The sequence below is a fragment of the Topomyia yanbarensis genome, chromosome 3 (genome assembly GCF_030247195.1).
Source record: "Topomyia yanbarensis strain Yona2022 chromosome 3, ASM3024719v1, whole genome shotgun sequence".
In the NCBI taxonomy this organism is placed as follows: Eukaryota; Metazoa; Arthropoda; class Insecta; order Diptera; family Culicidae; genus Topomyia; species Topomyia yanbarensis.
The window spans coordinates 91,461,047-91,478,186 of NC_080672.1; the positions used below are offsets into that span (position 1 = coordinate 91,461,047).

General features: G+C 39.1%; 1 protein-coding gene across 2 annotated transcripts in view; it reads left to right on the forward strand.

Moving 5' to 3' along the window:
* LOC131693497 (ras-related protein Rab6) overlaps positions 1–17,140 on the forward strand; it is a 78,514-nt gene that overhangs the window by 2,700 nt on the left and 58,674 nt on the right. The gene's annotated exons all lie outside the window — the stretch shown is intronic.

Below are 17,140 nucleotides of genomic sequence, written 5' to 3' on the forward strand. Positions count from 1 at the left end.
GGACGTTATGAAAATCGTTTCCCGCTGTCTACCTGTGACTAAAGCTGTTGATGTAGTGCGTAGGGTTCCAAAGGGAAAGGACGTTTTGGTCACGTCGTTTCTGTCCTTCAAAATTGGGCTGGATCTTGCAAACAAGGAGCAGGCTACCTACCTTCGACGAAAACCATCAAATTACTAACGGCGTGCGCGGACTGCACACATATTACCAAAATGTGAGAGGACTGCGTACCAAAATAGACAAATTATTACTTGATCGACTTGCAATTGTACTGAATGAAACAAATCATCGAAATCGGTGCAACTTTTCGGTGAAGAGTACAATGTGTACAGAAGCGATCGTGATAAGCAAAATAGCCGTAAAATGTCTGGCGGAGGAATACTCATAGTTGAAGCAGCTGCGAACTTTGAACTCGTGTTTGCCCGGATTCAAACGAGAGACTCTTTTGTCCACATATGTGCCGGCCATATCCCACCAGAAGTTCGACGAAATTTATAAATTGTTAAATGTTTTGTTGGAGCTAGTAGCAACGGACTCGATAATTTAGGCATGGACGATTTGACTCTTGTCTGTGGCAGACCACCAGTGCACCGTGAATGAAAACTGTGGTATTACAGCCCAACCCGATAGTGTAGGACCAGCAATTGCCGCTTTGCTAGACGTTATGTTATATTTGGATTTGCAGCACTTAAGCAATATTCGGAATCATTTGGGGCATAACTTGATTTCGAGTTTATGAACAACAGAGAATGTGTTGCTTTATCACTATCTACATCGTCATCGCAGAGGTGGCGTTCTAATAGCAATATAGAAACATCTAACTGCGACTGTACAAAAATGTCTGTATGTGAATGTTTCGAGCAAGTTGTCGTATGCGATTCACTGTCAGGTAGATCCGATCCTGACTTGAGCAATGATCCTGACTTGAAAAAACGTTCACTTCTCCTCAATTGATAGCATTCTGAACAAAGCTAATAGGCGCGACCATGTACATGTTGTAGGTGATTACAATCTCCCTCATCTCCAGCGGATTTTCGATGAGGATTATAAGTGCTACCTTCCTGAAAATGCACCATTGGAGTAGGAGACGGCCATCACAGAAACGTTGGTAGCTGGTGGCTTGTATCAAATCTGCTCTGCTAGCAACGTGAACGAACGAAACCTCGATCTAGGTTTTCTTCAACGACTGATTGAGCCACCGATATATATATATATACTGAAGGTAGACCCTCACCGTAAACTCTTCGTTTTAAGATTTCATATGCGCTGTGATAATGGTGAAACTTGTGATACAATTAACGACGACCTCAACTTTGACTTTACTCGATGCAACTTCGATGGCCATTGGTGCTGGTTGGAAATGATTTACATAAGGCAGTTGCGGCGTTCTTTCATGGCATATACGAACTTCTTCGCCGTAATGCTCCTAAAAACGTATCAACAGAAAAGCAGATTATAAGTTTTGGTGAAAGACCCCCGAGCTTTGTCGCCTACGCAAAGTACTCCAAAAATTACGAAAACGATACTTGTATCATAGGACCGACGACTGCAAAACTATTCTTCGTCAACCTGAGCTGCAATGTGAAACAAGTTCAACACAGCCTTCAAAATAATCCCTCGACATTCTGGACGTTTATAAATAGCAGAAAACGTTCCGGGGGTTAATGTCTATCAGGAATCAGAATATGTTGGCCCAAATGCCACGTTCCCCGCATGTAGTCGCAGTCCTGTCATCACTTCCCTGATCCGATGGACAGGAGAAGAAGGAAAGAGGAAGTAGAATTGGAAGCGTGGAAAAAATGACAGCACAAAAACAAACAGCAGGTTAGTTAAAATGACAAGTAGATCAAATTGCCTGCGAGAAAGACAAAGACTAGTCACCTAAAGTCTGTATGCACATGACTGTGCTTCTTGTTTTAGGAGTTTGAGATCCCAGGTCTTTCCAAAAGTTCGTCTGCACTGCCCGAAGACTTTGACTCTGACCTCAATACGAGCAGAGCACTTCAGCCTGGAATCCAATATAACTCAACGCATTTGACTTGATCTACACATAGTAGCTCAGAATCAAAGAACTGCAATGAGCGAACCCCGATTCTTATTCGCTCCTTCGTGAATTTTTGTTTGGATTAACTGCTAATTTGACTTGTCCATTGTTCAACAGCTTTTAATACTCGTTGCATTAAGTCAAAAATTGTTTCGATGCGAAGTCCAGTAATCAGTGTTTAGCAATCGTAAGCAAACACGTAGGTTTGAAAACCAAGCTCATTGAGCTTCCTCAACAAGCCGTCTGTAGTGACAGAACGCCAGCCTGAGGACGACCGCAAATACTCAACTTATCTGCCTGTCTCAGTGACGAGCAAAGAATGCGGTTACTAAGCATTGCGTTTATCCAAATTCATGCAGATGCTCCATGACCGGGCGTTGCTGTCAGAATAGACTGGGTGGAAACATTTTCAAAAGACCCCTCAATATCTAGGTATACAACCAAGCAAGATTGTTTGAGCAAGAAGATCTTTTCAATGGTGTAAACATATTGCTTTTTGTGCAGTAGATATTCAACAAAGCTAACGTTCCATATGTGATGATCCGTTCCGAAAGATTTAGAAGAAAGAACTTATGCTGATAGATCGAGAACTCCTAAAAACCAATGTGCGTGCTAACGCCCACGAGTCCGAATCACCAGAATGAGATCTCTGAACTTTGTCCAGCTCCGGATCAGTACAACCTGGAAAGTGAGTCGAAGAGACAAATGAGAACCTTTTTTTAGTCAATCACATAAACATTATCTCCGATTCTTTAGGAGCTCATGTAAAAATCCTTCAATTTTGAGAGACATTAGTTCAGACTAGAGACATTAGTGTATAGGTTTTGCCAGTAAGCCAGCTCTGCAGATCTAAGACATTTTTATAAAGCCCTGGAGTCATCACGCTGGCGTCGGTTATAAATCCTTCTCATATCCTTTTTTATTCTTTCAATCTCAGCCCTCCACCAAAGGGTTCCCCTAGTGGATTTAGCAGTACGAAGCGCGCATTTATTTTTTCGTAGGATGCTACTATGAACGAATTTAGTAATTGACAAATTTTTGGATATAAAATAATAAAAATAAAGGTCCTAGTTTGTAGATTTAGTATAACGATACGTTACCACATTTAGGGTGACAGCAAGATGAAAATAATAAATATCAATGATCGGATAGAGACGGTTCAGTTTCATTTCAAATCTGCCAATTTCACAGCTCATGCGAAACTCTTTCAGAGCAAAGCGTTATGTCTAACACATCGTCTATCCCAGGCCTCTCGCAAAAGTGGGTTCCTAAAATTCAGATTATGGAGGTTTGTACTACTTATGTACTTTATCAGTTCAGTGCGTCTCAGATCGATGTTTGAGCAGCTCTAAATGATGTGAGGAGCATTGGCATCACTGCCCACCATGAGCGGAAGCAGTTCTCCTACAATACGATACAACGCTCAAATCATCAGAATGAGATGACTTGTTATGCGATAGATATGCTGAACAATATTTATACCTCCTGTCTATGTTACCAACAGTGACCACACAGATGTCGCGAGTTGTGAGACATGAGACAAGATGGAAGTGGTCCCTATTCATTGGCATCAATCACACGATGGCAGTTGACACTTCAACATGAATAAAATGGGCTTCAGAAGTAATTGAACTCCGACGAATGAAAAACGTTTAATTTGGTATAGCAAACTTTCAGCATTAGGTGCAGAAAACCCCGGTTTAACTAGTTCAGCAATATACGAGCGTGCAATCTTTCCCGTCAGAGACGAAACTGTTTAGACGGCTGGTCATGATGAATAGAAAATATATATTTTTTTCGAGAGGGTTCCTACTAGAGCTGTAGAGCTATTTTCTCGGAAGTGCTTCCCATCAGAATCACTCGATACTAGTGCAGACGAGACGGAAAATGTCTCCCACGAAAAGTCTGCTTAAGACCAATTGCAGCGGGTCGTGATTCTGAACGTGATATTCACTGTACGGTTCAGACAAAAGCGGGCCTAGGGACTGTGTATTATTGGGGACGTGTATCATCGCGAAGGGCTCGACCGTTTGTACGTTAACGTGCTCGATCGGGTTTGTATGTCGCGTGTGCCAACGTGAACGTAACTTTGCATGTATAAATTCTATTTTATAACCGTGTGTCCTTTCGCATATTTGCGTGTGTTCTTGGATGATCGCACACGGACCGTGAATCTGATACTTAATTTTCGGTGTACGGTTCAGATGCTAAAAGAAAATGAGCTCTTCCATATCACTAGAGTTCTCCGTCATGTCGCCATACACTGTGTCTAGTGGATGAGTTTCCTTTGCTTTTAAATTGATCCATTCGAAGGCATGGGCCTAGACTACTGGTACCGAGAATATAGGTTTCCGGAAGTGGGTGATTCAGGATTACGAGAGCGCGAGAGTTTGTAGGGTCACGCTTCAGACCGCGTTGGAAAAAGTGCTGAGACGTTCTCTTTATCACCGGGGTGTTATTGTGTTCGCTAGATCGCGGGTGCAAGTTGCGCAGATGTTCGCGAAGGGCACAAGCATTTGTATGTTAACGTGTTTGTCGGGTGTATGTGACTTTGCGTGTATGCATTCGATTTTATAACCGTATGTCCATTCGCATATTCACGTGTGTTTTTAAATGATTGCGCGAACCGTGAATCTGATATTTAATTTTCAGTGTACGGTTCAGATGCTAGAAGAGAGTGAGTTTTCCCATATCACTAGAGTTCCCGGTTATGTCGCCAGTGTGATCCAGTGAATATGAGCGTCATTTTTATTGGTCTAACTGAAAGCATAAATCTTGGCTGCTAGGATCGAGGGTAGATATATCCGGACGTGACCGATTCATGATCACGCGAGCGGAGGGTTAATGCTTGAGACCGCGTTTGGAAATATATAGGTGATAAAAAGTTCATTTTATTACCGGGTCGTTGTAGTGTTGGCCAGATCACGGACTTACGAATAATTACAATTGCATGTTCACGTTGTATTATCGCGAAGGTCATGAGCGTTTGCACGTTTGAAATGAGAGGCATTGTGAGGGTATATAAGAAAAATGCAATTTATTGCGGTAATAAGTGTTAGTATGAATCTTATTTAAAATATAGTAATAAAAAAATAACATGCTGAATAAAGAAAAAAAAGGAAACAATTCAGTTGAAGCGTATAATCTAATCGATATTATTTTTGACACACATGAGTAGTGAAAAAGCAAACCACTAGAAGCACAACAAAAACAGTCCAATGAAGTAGAAGAAAAGAACATATGTAACATGAAATCAAACTACTTGAACTCGTGAACCAGCAAATGATACTTATTTGCCATTAACGACAAATTAATTCAATTAGAATTTTGTCATGCTATGCTAACCGGGAATAAATTATTCACGTGCGTCGGTAAATTAATCATACCTTAATTTATCCATTCCGATCTTGCCGAATGAATCGAGTCCGATGCATGAATTGAACACCGGAAAAAGTGACCAACGAATCCTGGGAAAGATTGCCCACTATTCTATCATATACGCCAGTTCTGCATCCATTCCCCTAATACTGCTGTCGCAAATGCTCAGACGAACACATACACAGATATACATACGGCCAGCACATAACAATTGTACACTAGTACTAAACACTACAATTATTATAACCCAACCACCAATAGGCTCTTACTTTTACATTTTTTTAAATTATTTTAATTAGCTTGTGAACAATGACAAAGTCGACCGATAAATCGACACAAAATGACCACCACTGCGAGCCGTGTCCACCAACACTGTCATTAACCCATTCATGCCAACAACAACAACGTTTTTAATCAGCTATAACTTTTGATTGATGCAAGATTTGCTCGCAAAAACAAGTAAGGCTAATAAATATGACTATTGCCTTTTATTTTATTTTTTAACAGTTACAAGGATCAGCCTTAGAACTGAAGTTATTGCAATTAGTCTGATTGGATTCCGATCGAGCAGTACTGCCAGGAACAGTTTACGTTGACAACGGAAAATGAATTTTTCGTGTATCTTCGTTATGGTGCAATATTTTTGAAAACTGATAAAACTTATCAATTTAGACTGTCTTTGGCTACGTTTTCCATGCAATTGAACTATTGTAAATATTCTTGGAGAAATGTATTGAGCATAGGAAGTTAAAAATTGAGTAGCTTCTAGCACTGAAAGGGAAGCACCTATCTTTATGAAAAAATACTTTTCGTGTATCTTGATCTCACCGTTTTCAAGGAAAAATAGTTTTGAATCCTTACATGCACTAGAACAAAGTTGGGCATGACAGGGTTAAGCTGTGGAACAATGTCTGCAAACACGGCCCACAGCAAATGCCAACCCACGCAGACCCGCCAGTCGACCATGCCAACGTGCACAGGTTAATGGTTGATTATCCCATCAACCAAGAGGAGGCATGACGAATAGAATATTCCTTCAAAAATCCGTTTTATTCATTCAATTGAATCTCGTCCGCCAAATAGCTAGATAAATGGCAAAGCTTGATACGTTTGAAACGTTGTAGTTTATAAAAAAAACAATTAAAGGACCGATTAGTGCGAACTAATAATCGGAGCAATCTAAACACAACTATGTGTCGCTCACAATTCTATTCCAATCTCGAGGTGCCATCAAAGGCAATGTGAGGTTATCACCTTTTGGACTTTGATTAGTGCTGGGTTTAGCATTATGGTAAACCAGTAACGATTGATTAAAAATTGCAAAAAACTAAACATAATTTTCAAATTTGTCAAATGACAGTATGAATATTGCTGGCTCGCTCTAATCCTGACAAGGAAATGGTTCCTCTTTATTTCTATCAACTCATCCGGAGAGTATGTCATACAACCTTAGCGACGCCCCTGATTACTTAGAAGAAGATATATCTCTGCTGTGGTAAAATGCTCTTTATTTCAGAATAGCACTTTCGCGTTTTTAACGATCCATATATGAGCTACACCTCTCAAATTGAACTCTGAACGTACGAAACCTTTACTATTAATGTTGTGGGATGCTGTTTTAATCGTTATCGTAACAATCGGTGTACCTAACAGTGCTGGTTCGTACTATTCCCAAGACTTTCAGTTTCAAGTTTGTGATAATCATGTCACATTGATGTTAATACACTCCAGGGAGCTTTTCCCTACTGCAAATAAATAAATAAATAAATACATTATACAGTAAATATAGTAGTAAAAATCATCCATCAAAATTGCTCTAATTGAAATACTAATCGCTATATTTTATGAAGCAGTGCTACATTTGATAGATTTTCGTATTTTTTGCATTTTTAATAATAAGTATCTGAATTTGTTACCTAAATTCTAATTCTTGTAAGTAAGATGCTTACCGAGCTTCTCTTCATCACACCAAGGATATTGGATGATAACCAGGTTCACTCAGTTATAGTTTTTACTCTAACTTATGTTCCATATAATACCACACAAGGAAAACGTGAAAGATGGCGGTGTTTTCAACTATCAGGGTTCCATAGTTGAATATATGAATCAGTTTCTTTGGATCCTTGCGGTGAAGATAGACACGATGTTAGCCTTTTGGGTTGCCATAGAAGACACTCGAAACCGGTGATTCGGGTCAGCAGCTGAATAATTCATTCAGCTGTTCCTAAACGGACGTGATTGAGAATTCGTTGTTTTCCAAAGATGTTTATCCTAATAAGAAGTAAATTTTCCATCCATTTTATTTTTCATCTATGACTCACTCATTCTGTCCATATCGTCTATTTTGGACCCTCTTATTATGTACATCTAGTAAAGTCAAATATTGCAATGTCAGAACATGGTCGGTGAATATTGTCTATGACTAGCCTGACCGAATTGTGAAATGAAGTAATGTTCTCAGTAGCATTCTCAATCTCCAGTGACAGTGACAGTGAAAATAGGTCACGCAGTGATTGTATTATCCAGATGATGCCTGCGAGGATATGATACTTGCATATTCTACCAGTAATTGTCATTGTACATAAGCTAATGATAATCAACGACATTCGGATGTTTGAGCTTCGCTCTACCTAAATTGCATACCAAACACACTTTGCCACATAGAAGACAAGCACACAATTTGGTTTGTCAATATCACTTACAAACCCGGAGTGTGAAATGTATCTTATAAGTATAAGTGGTCAACATGGTACGATCTTTTGCTACACACAACATGCTATACATATTACAACAAGTCGTATTAATGGCGTACTGATTTAAATTACGAGGGCTCAGGACATCGGGCATGTGATAATTTCAATAGATGACTTCGTCGAATGGTACACCAATTATACTCCATAAATTTAGTACCCATTATCATAAATTGTATGCTGCTTATAATCTCAGCAGTGTTCAATAGAATAGGTAGAGCATTAAATTCTAGACCAAGTGCTTTGGTCAGACTGTAAGGATATGTTCCGGAAAACTGAAGGTAAGGAAATTATATGATTTTGTTCTGGGAGTAGACTTTTGCTGGACGAGGGCTGCCAGCCTCAATGTCTAAATACGCCGTAAACAAACCATAGCAAAGATCCATCATCGCATTGCAGATTGCACTTAGTGATTATTTCATCTCTTACAAACGTTTCGCGAACATTGCATATGTGGATGCATAGAGCACAAACAACATGAAAAAGGAAGCGAAATCGAAATACTACGGTAAACAGTTGTGCGGTCAGCAGCGCCAAAGGCGGTATGGTATGCGATGGCACGTACGATTCGCTTCATCAGTTTCATTTCCCATTCGTGTGCTATTTATGTACGCTTTTTTCCCACCATGTCTGGACGAAGGCTTTTGGGGGCTCGCGTACATTGATGCCAGATTCATCGGAATGAAGGTCTTTCTTATAGTTGGTGAGATTTTTGCAGCACTAATCGGAAAGTCATCCGGTTTTGCGTTTGTTATTCTATTCTAACCCATACACAGCCAGTACTGAAAAGCATCCTGGAAAACACTGCAGTTTTCTGTAGTGTTTTTCTTGTCAATATTAACATTTGAAGCATATTTCCATATGTCGCAAATATTGAAACGGCCAGGCCTACTGTGCAGAGTTGGGTTTAAAGATGTTTCAAAATTAGACGGCAATTAAATTATTCATTTAATGAATAATTTAATTAATGACTTACTTTGAATCTTAAAGGAGGAAGAAACGAGGACAACCGTACCGACCGTTTCAGTTTAGTGTGGATATAATAAATCGTTGGGAATGACTTTGCTAAGAAGGTTTATGTCACTCCTTTGGTCCTTTGGGATGGGACAGAGGTATTTACACCTTGCCCTGGCCAATAAGCCTAGGTTCAGCGCCTGTACTCGCTCTTAATTTGCCTATTTCAAATGGGTTGGGAATCATTAAAAAATATATCTTGTCAATCAACGAGAACCAGACAACTGAACCCTATGAAACTTCTAAGTTTGAGTAATTGACAGTCTCGAAGATCCCATACACATACACCAACGAATCTCAAAAATGATCTTTTAGAAAACGCCAAATAAATCTGACTCACGTGTAACAGGATCATCCAGAATGCTGTCATCTGCATCTCTCGTGATGGCGGCCTCGACCCCCACACACAGAATACTCACGATTTTCTGGATTCCAGTCGTAGCCGATTTTGCATTCCATCGAACCCAGGAGAGACACATAACAATCTTGGGACATCACTGAGTTCCACGTGTGCGAATGTATGTACGATGAAGATACCAATGTTGCCAAGGTAGAGAACACCCATCGGGACAGCCATCGTTTCAAACATTTGTTTGAACGTTGAACACTCCGTAATGAATGGCCTTGTTTGGTTCAACAATATCTGTAGCCAGGAGGTCACCGGAATGAACCAGTTCCAAGATTGCCAGTTTTGAGGGGACTTCTTGACGTCGGGCCGCATGCGAGTGGACGCATGTGGCCGTATCTCCTCGAGCTCAGTCCGCTTGGGGCACGAACTTACAGATACAAAATGGAAAAGTTTTCTTCAAAAACTTGTCAGGAGCCAAAATCATTTCGATTTTAAAATCTCTAAAAAGATCTCGTCTCCACCGTTTCGAACATAATTGTTTATGTTAGTGGACAGTTATTATTTTTCGTCCGCTTTCATCCGGTTTTGCGTTTGTTATATTGTGAAAGATGGAACATATTACACTCCAATTTGTATGTATCTGGTCACCTGTGTTTGTAAAACAAAATCAGAAAATTAAAATTAAGGTAGTTCAAAGGTTCATAACATTTCTAAAATTAAGGTTCTTGTATTTTTTAAAAGAAAAAGATCTCAGTGTTTAAACGAAATTTCCTAGTTCTTCCGTTAAATATACGCGTGAGTACTTAGCTAAATCACAATAACTACTAAAGTATATCCTGATTCATCTCCATGCCTACTAACACCAATTCTATCCTGAGACACTTGTGGATGATGCAGAGAATTCCTCGGTCATAATAGTTACAAGTGTTGAACTAACATTCCTTCCCATCCCAAAATTGACATGCATGGGCGCGGCCATATACGTTATTGATCATACTATAATCTAAGTCTCTTTAGGTTGCACATTGAGTATGATGTACTACTGGTTCAATATGCAATTTCAACAGGCTTTGATCAGTCACGGGGAACTCACGGGCGGTCAACTAAGCTAAGCTAAATATGGAATGTTTTGGTATATTTCGTCCTCAAAATCTTTCATAATATTTCATGCACATCATACATGGGTAAAAATATGGAAGGATCCAAACAGAACCATGGCGATCCTGGTAATCCCAAGTTGTTTATTGATCAATATCAGCGCTTGCAAGGCCCGGACGTAGATCGCAGCAGGAAAGGCAATGAATGTTAATCTAACACTTGTGTTTGTTGGAGCACGCCTCCACACTCAATTCGGCTCGGTAACTTCCCAACAGCCGTGTAGTCAGCAATTTTAGAAACTGATATCTCAGTAAAGTGAGATTTATATGCTGATTTTCGGTGAAATATTTTCCGAGTCTCTGCTATCAAGCGTCACCTAGTACTGAAACATTTCTCCGGAAAATTCGGATTACCAAGAACCATCCATTTAAAAGAATCAAAAGGTGGACGAGTTCCTGAATCCAAAATATCTAAAAGTGTCCAAATCGATTAAAGGAAGCCATAGTTATGGACATTTCAATGTGTGGGTACCCGGGTATCCTCGTTGGCCTCTTAAAGGTTTTTTTTGTTGGACACATAACGGTTAAGGAATATCGTATCAGCGGATAGCGAGAAACTATCTATAAACTATTTTTACAGAAGATAATCCAGCCAATGAAAAAGAACCAAAAAAAATAGAAAAAATGGAAAACGCTAAACAAACAGGGGCTACAACTGAAAAACTGTCGATTGCTTTTGTGACGAGAGTTTGAAATAATTTTGAGCGGCCCAATATAAGCATTACCTGTACTGAAAACATTACTTTGTATGGCGGATACACTAGAAATGTCACGCGTGCGTACTTTATCATTTTACTAACTAGAAAGCGAAGCAAGCAGGTTTATCTTGAACAAATGAAAATGATTAGAATAAATTTCAAAAATAATTTTACTACTTTAGTTATCAGAATTCTACAAACCAAAGGATCCAGGAAATTTAAAAAAAGTCCTATTTTGACACCTCTTACGACATGGCCGCAGGAGCCCAGTGCATCAGTTCATGAGTTCTGTCAACTGCTTCGAATCCTTGGCCCACCAATTATTTTTGTACACTAGGGCACTGAGGGAGCCAAAAAATCCTCAATGAAACGGCACTGGGGCAAATTGGTCGGGTTCCTTTCTTTTGGCACGTACAATCTACTCAAGATACTCCAGCGTCTTCTTGACGTAATGGGAAGACGCCTTGTCCGGTCAGAAGACGTACTTCCCATCAGCATGATGCTTCTTTAAGAACAGCAGAATTTTCTCAAGACACTTCTCCAGGCCACTCGGCTTGAACAACGGCTTTGAAATCCCTCTGTCCGATGTGGCGATGTACAGCATAACTTTTTTTTCAAATTTATGCTTAAACTTATATAGTGTGACGCTGGAATAGTAGCTGTTATTTCCTGGAACGTGGGTCTTCGAGAGCGGAAAGTAACTTTCGTTGCCCAGCACGAATGACGTCCCGCGGTAGTGCTTCGTCATCCACCGGCCGGCATTGCGATTTCACGATCGCTATCTGCTCGTCCGTGCACTCGAGGGACCGGGTCTTCTTCCGACAGCAGATGGTGTCCTCCATCTTGAGGGTTCGGTGAATCAATGTATGGGAGCAGTGATATTTTCGGCCGGCGTCACGCCAACTCGTTTCATCCTTGTTGTCGAACAGCTTTTTAAACGTTTCCTTCTTTTTTTTCGTTATTAGCTTCGCCAGATGGCCGCTACCGGCCTTCCGGTCCACGCTCAGGAATGCCAGGATCTGGTAAACTGTACTCACGGGCACGCTCTCGTTTCGAAAGTGGTCTACCGTAAACTTTTTTCCACGATGACCATGCGTTTCGTAAAGCCGTACAACACGCTCGCGGAGTGCTTGCCGTTTCGACGCCATCTTCGATTGAACTGACATCACCCGAGCGAAAAGGAACATGCCACCCATTTCTAGGGAGTTCAGAGAGCAATTCTCTCGGGGAGAAAAAAAATTGCGCTTTAATTATAGAAAGGTTTTGAAAACATTCTCATTTTTGATTGAACACCCGTTACAAATTCTCGAGCTCAGCGCGATAATACAACATGAATCACAAGCGCGAACATGCAATTGCGATCATTCACGCAAATCAACGCCTGTATCTCGCAAACATAAAAACTCCTCTGCGGGTAACTAAACTTTTTAACACCTCCGTATTTATAATAGTAGGTACAAGAACAAACATACGAACGCTGCATGGGAATCATGAATCCGTCGCAAACGGAAGCGTAGATGTTAGCAACCTAGACCCATGCTCTCTTTACTTGAACAAAAGATTGAACATCAATAGACAACAAGTTATAGGGAGGCATGATCTCTTTAATTGAACAAATGATTGGGCATCAATAGACAACATGTTACAGGGCGACATGAACGAGAGCTCTAGTGATATGAGGCAATTCACTCTCTCTCTCTCTCTCTCTCTCTCTCTCTCTCTTGAACCGTACACCCAAACTAAGTGTTAGAATCCTCACGAACATCCAAGAACACACGGAAATATGCGAATGGACACACGGTTCCAAAATCGAATGTATGCACTCGAAGTTAGATACACGCTAGTACACACGACATACAAATGCCCAAGCGATCGAACACATTACCATACAAACGGTCGAGCCGTTCGCGATAACACACAAAAACGAACATGACATCGCGATCATCCGCACACATCTACGTACAAGCTCTTGAAAACACAAGAACACCGCAATCATTTAGTGAACGCTATAGCACTTATAATCTGATTAACGCGGTCTTCGTGATGGATTCTCATTTCCACAAAACATGAACGAAATTGTTGTGAAATCAGTCGAAGGTAGTTGTTCGAATGCGACCGATTGACGTACTTTGGGAGACTGTGCTTAACAGTACCGATTGAGAAACCGATTATTAGGATTGATTGATTTATTTAGTATGTTCTGTTTCATTCTAGTCTTAACCTGCATCAACCGTTACTTTAATTTCCGATGGTTGAAAAGTACCATACACAACGAAAAAATCTATTTTCAAACATTCGACTGAAGCACCTTCGTGATAGGTTCCCGCTCATCTAATGCACCTAGTCGCAAACCTTGAGTTACGAAATTGATTAAATAATGGCACAAAAATGAAGAATCATGAATCATCCAGTAAAACGATCGTCACTGTAGCACATTTTTACTAATACTCACTCACTCACTCGATAACGATCGCACCTAGTACTTCCAGACATACAACCAGCACCAACCGCAATGAAGTAAACTCCAAAACAAAAAACGCATACACAGAATTGACACATAAGAATATGAGCAATGTTTAAACCAAACTTTTTCAATGATTTAGTAGAATGTCAAGATTAACCCTCTTAATGCAAATATTTTCCATTTAATTGATAAGAATGGGTTAAAAATAAGATACAAACAAAACATCCGAGAGATTCAAGGAAGCAGTATCGACGACGACCAGGACGTGCACAATAACGTGAAAAAAGGCAGATTGATTCAATCAATGAACAACTCATCTAATGCTTAAGCATCAATAATGACGATGTTAACACGCAGCAGTAAACTGCATCAGTAGGGTCATATGGACAGGGAATAAATGTAGTTGTTTAATTTTTTATTTTTTACATATTATAAAAATATGAAAAAACCCGTTTGTCAGTCAGGCTAACGCATTAAATCATGTCAAATAAAATAATTAAAAAAAACCCTTATTTTGTTTTGCTCCCAACGGGTCTAACTGAATGATATATTCGAAAAGATTTCAGTATATTAGATTCGCCATTTGTTGACTGGGTAAAAGTCGAAGAAACATAACATGCGTCGTAAAACCCGTTCTAAATATATTGAAATATAAACATCTGTTTACAAGTTACATTCCTTTTCGTGCTAAAAAATCGAAATAATCGATTAACTCCTCGTCTGCCAAGAGCAGTGGTAATTTGAAACAAAAATGGATTTTCCGTGATAACAATTGCCGTAAAACTTTTCATCGGATCTACTTCGTTTTTCTCAAATGCTCGTAATTAATATTTCATGTAGGTTTTTGTTTTGTTTGGATTGAGAATTCTCAGAGCTCAAAGTATCGGTCTTTTTGGAAAAATCCTGATGTATACAGCAAAACATTATTATTTACTGAATTAATCGTTAAGCTACGAGGAATATTCCTATACCAATGGATTTTTTTTGAATTTGAGAATTTTAGTTGATCGCCGCAAGCCTCCTCAATAAAAAAGAGCGCTTATTTTTTCCTGAAAAATATGGTATCAAAAAACTATAACTTTGATGTAAGAAAATCATTGCTACATACCTTTAAAAAATAAATCCAAACTTTCATCAATTTGTTCTCTAAATTAAGCTGGATTTTTGTGTTTCGAATTCCACCCGTCAGTAAGCAGCACCAACTTGGGGTCAAGGTAGACGATGTATCTAGACTAATACCCAAATTAGCACTATTTAGACACTACATCCAAACAGTTACACGACATGTATGACGCCTAAAGCAAGTGAATAGTCCCGTAAAGCAAAGTGAGAAACTCCGGTTTTCTGAAAGCGAAAACGATTATTTTCAACTTAATTTTAATTTCGATCTGGTGCCCTTCATTCACAAATCTATTTAATCGAGTTTCTCGTGTTTGGGAACAAATGTTGCATAGAGCCAGGCGTTTGGTTACTTAGCCAAAAACAATCGTTCGTTTTCGCTTTGTAATCAGTAAGCCAGAGCTTTTGGCTTTGCTTCCCGGGACATCATTTGGGCAGTGCCATTTGCTTCAGGAGTCATATATATAGTGTGACTGTTTCGATATAGTGTCTAACTAATGCTAATTTGGGTACTAGTCCAAATATATCATCTGATTTGGCCCCAAGTTGGTCCTAGTTACTAACGAGATGAATTCGAAACACAAAAATCCAACTTAATTTTAAGTTTGGTCTTGTGTTTGGTTCAATCCAATTCTTCCAAAAATGTATGTAACCCCTTAAAACATCGGTATAGAAGCGGCCCAAAATACATCCGGTTCATGCAAAGTAGCTTTTTAACTGCCTTTTAATCTTCATTTTAACGATATACGGATTCTCCTTCATTTTTAATTTTTAACTGATTTTTATACTGGAGGTTAATCCTTACCGAATTTTTTGGTGAGAACTTTTTATGCGATTCTGCTAAAGAATCTGTCCAATTTTTACGCGGAAAGTTTATATTCGTTTCTTATATTCTAAAAAAATATTAAGCGGGTTTGTGAAGCAGTTCTGCCCTTCCGATTTTTATATTCTGTCGCTCAAGTTTAGTTTCACTTTTCACCTGATAAAAGTCACTATCATTTACTTTTCAACAATGAGAGACAAAGCATTGACATGCAAAAAGTCTATTCTACATTTTGTAGAAGATACTTTCTTTCAGTTTCCTGGGCTACCTCGTTGGCGCGACCTGGATGATTTCTAAATTAAAATATTATATAGTATTGGCTGAGATTTTCAAAGTTACGACAAAAATCAAGCTTTGATCGGAATAAGAGATGGAATAATGCTAGCTACCAGCTTTGTGTAGCTATTAAAATTCAAAGAATTTGATAGTTATGGCAACACTTCCGTTTGGCTGTTTCAGGAGAACATTTACAGGCCAGTGTAACCATCTCGTTAGAAAATGTAACCATTCGGGCTCATTCGTGCACTTAAAGATCAATAAAATGTATGAGAATTTTCTTGTTTCATGCATCATTATTACAAATGTATGGTGATAACATTTTAGATGTACACTGCTGGCCAATAAAATAGGTGTGAGGTAAAAATACATGAAATTTTGAGTTTTCTCTAAAAATATTTTTTTATTCCAATATTTTATAGTTAGGCACAGTCGTAAATATGAAAAGGAGCAGTTTAATTTGTAAATTAATTGTTATGCTTTACCGGAACTCTCTCTTCCCCATGAAATCCATAAAAGCACCTGGTCAATGAAATAGGTGTATTGTAATCCATTGCATTAAAATTTTTCAAATCCAATGATTTTAAGACTTTAATATTTTTAACAACTAGTAGCCTGTGTAACCTCCCTTATTCAACCAAATTTTATCCATTCGCATTGGCATTGAGTCATTCAAAGGCTGATAAGTTTCCGTTGGCATAGTGTACCATTCCTTTTAAGCTACTTCCCACAAACGACCCTTATTTCTGAAATTTTGACCGGATAACTTCTTTTTTAATACATTCCGTAGATTTTCTACGGGATTAATGACAGGAGATTGGTAGGGTCCGAAATTATAGTCACTTTATTATCCTGAAATCATTCCTGTACATACTTAGATGTGTGTTTTCGATCAATATCTTGCTGAAACTGCCATATAAAGGCACGTTATCTTTGGCATAGGACTGCATAACATCCTTGAGGATGTCCATCTTTTAGCCTTGCATTCGAATCTTGCCATTATAGTGGTGTTGCGAAAAATAGGACTTGCGCCATTCCACGAAAAGTAGCCCCAAACCTCATTGTTCTCG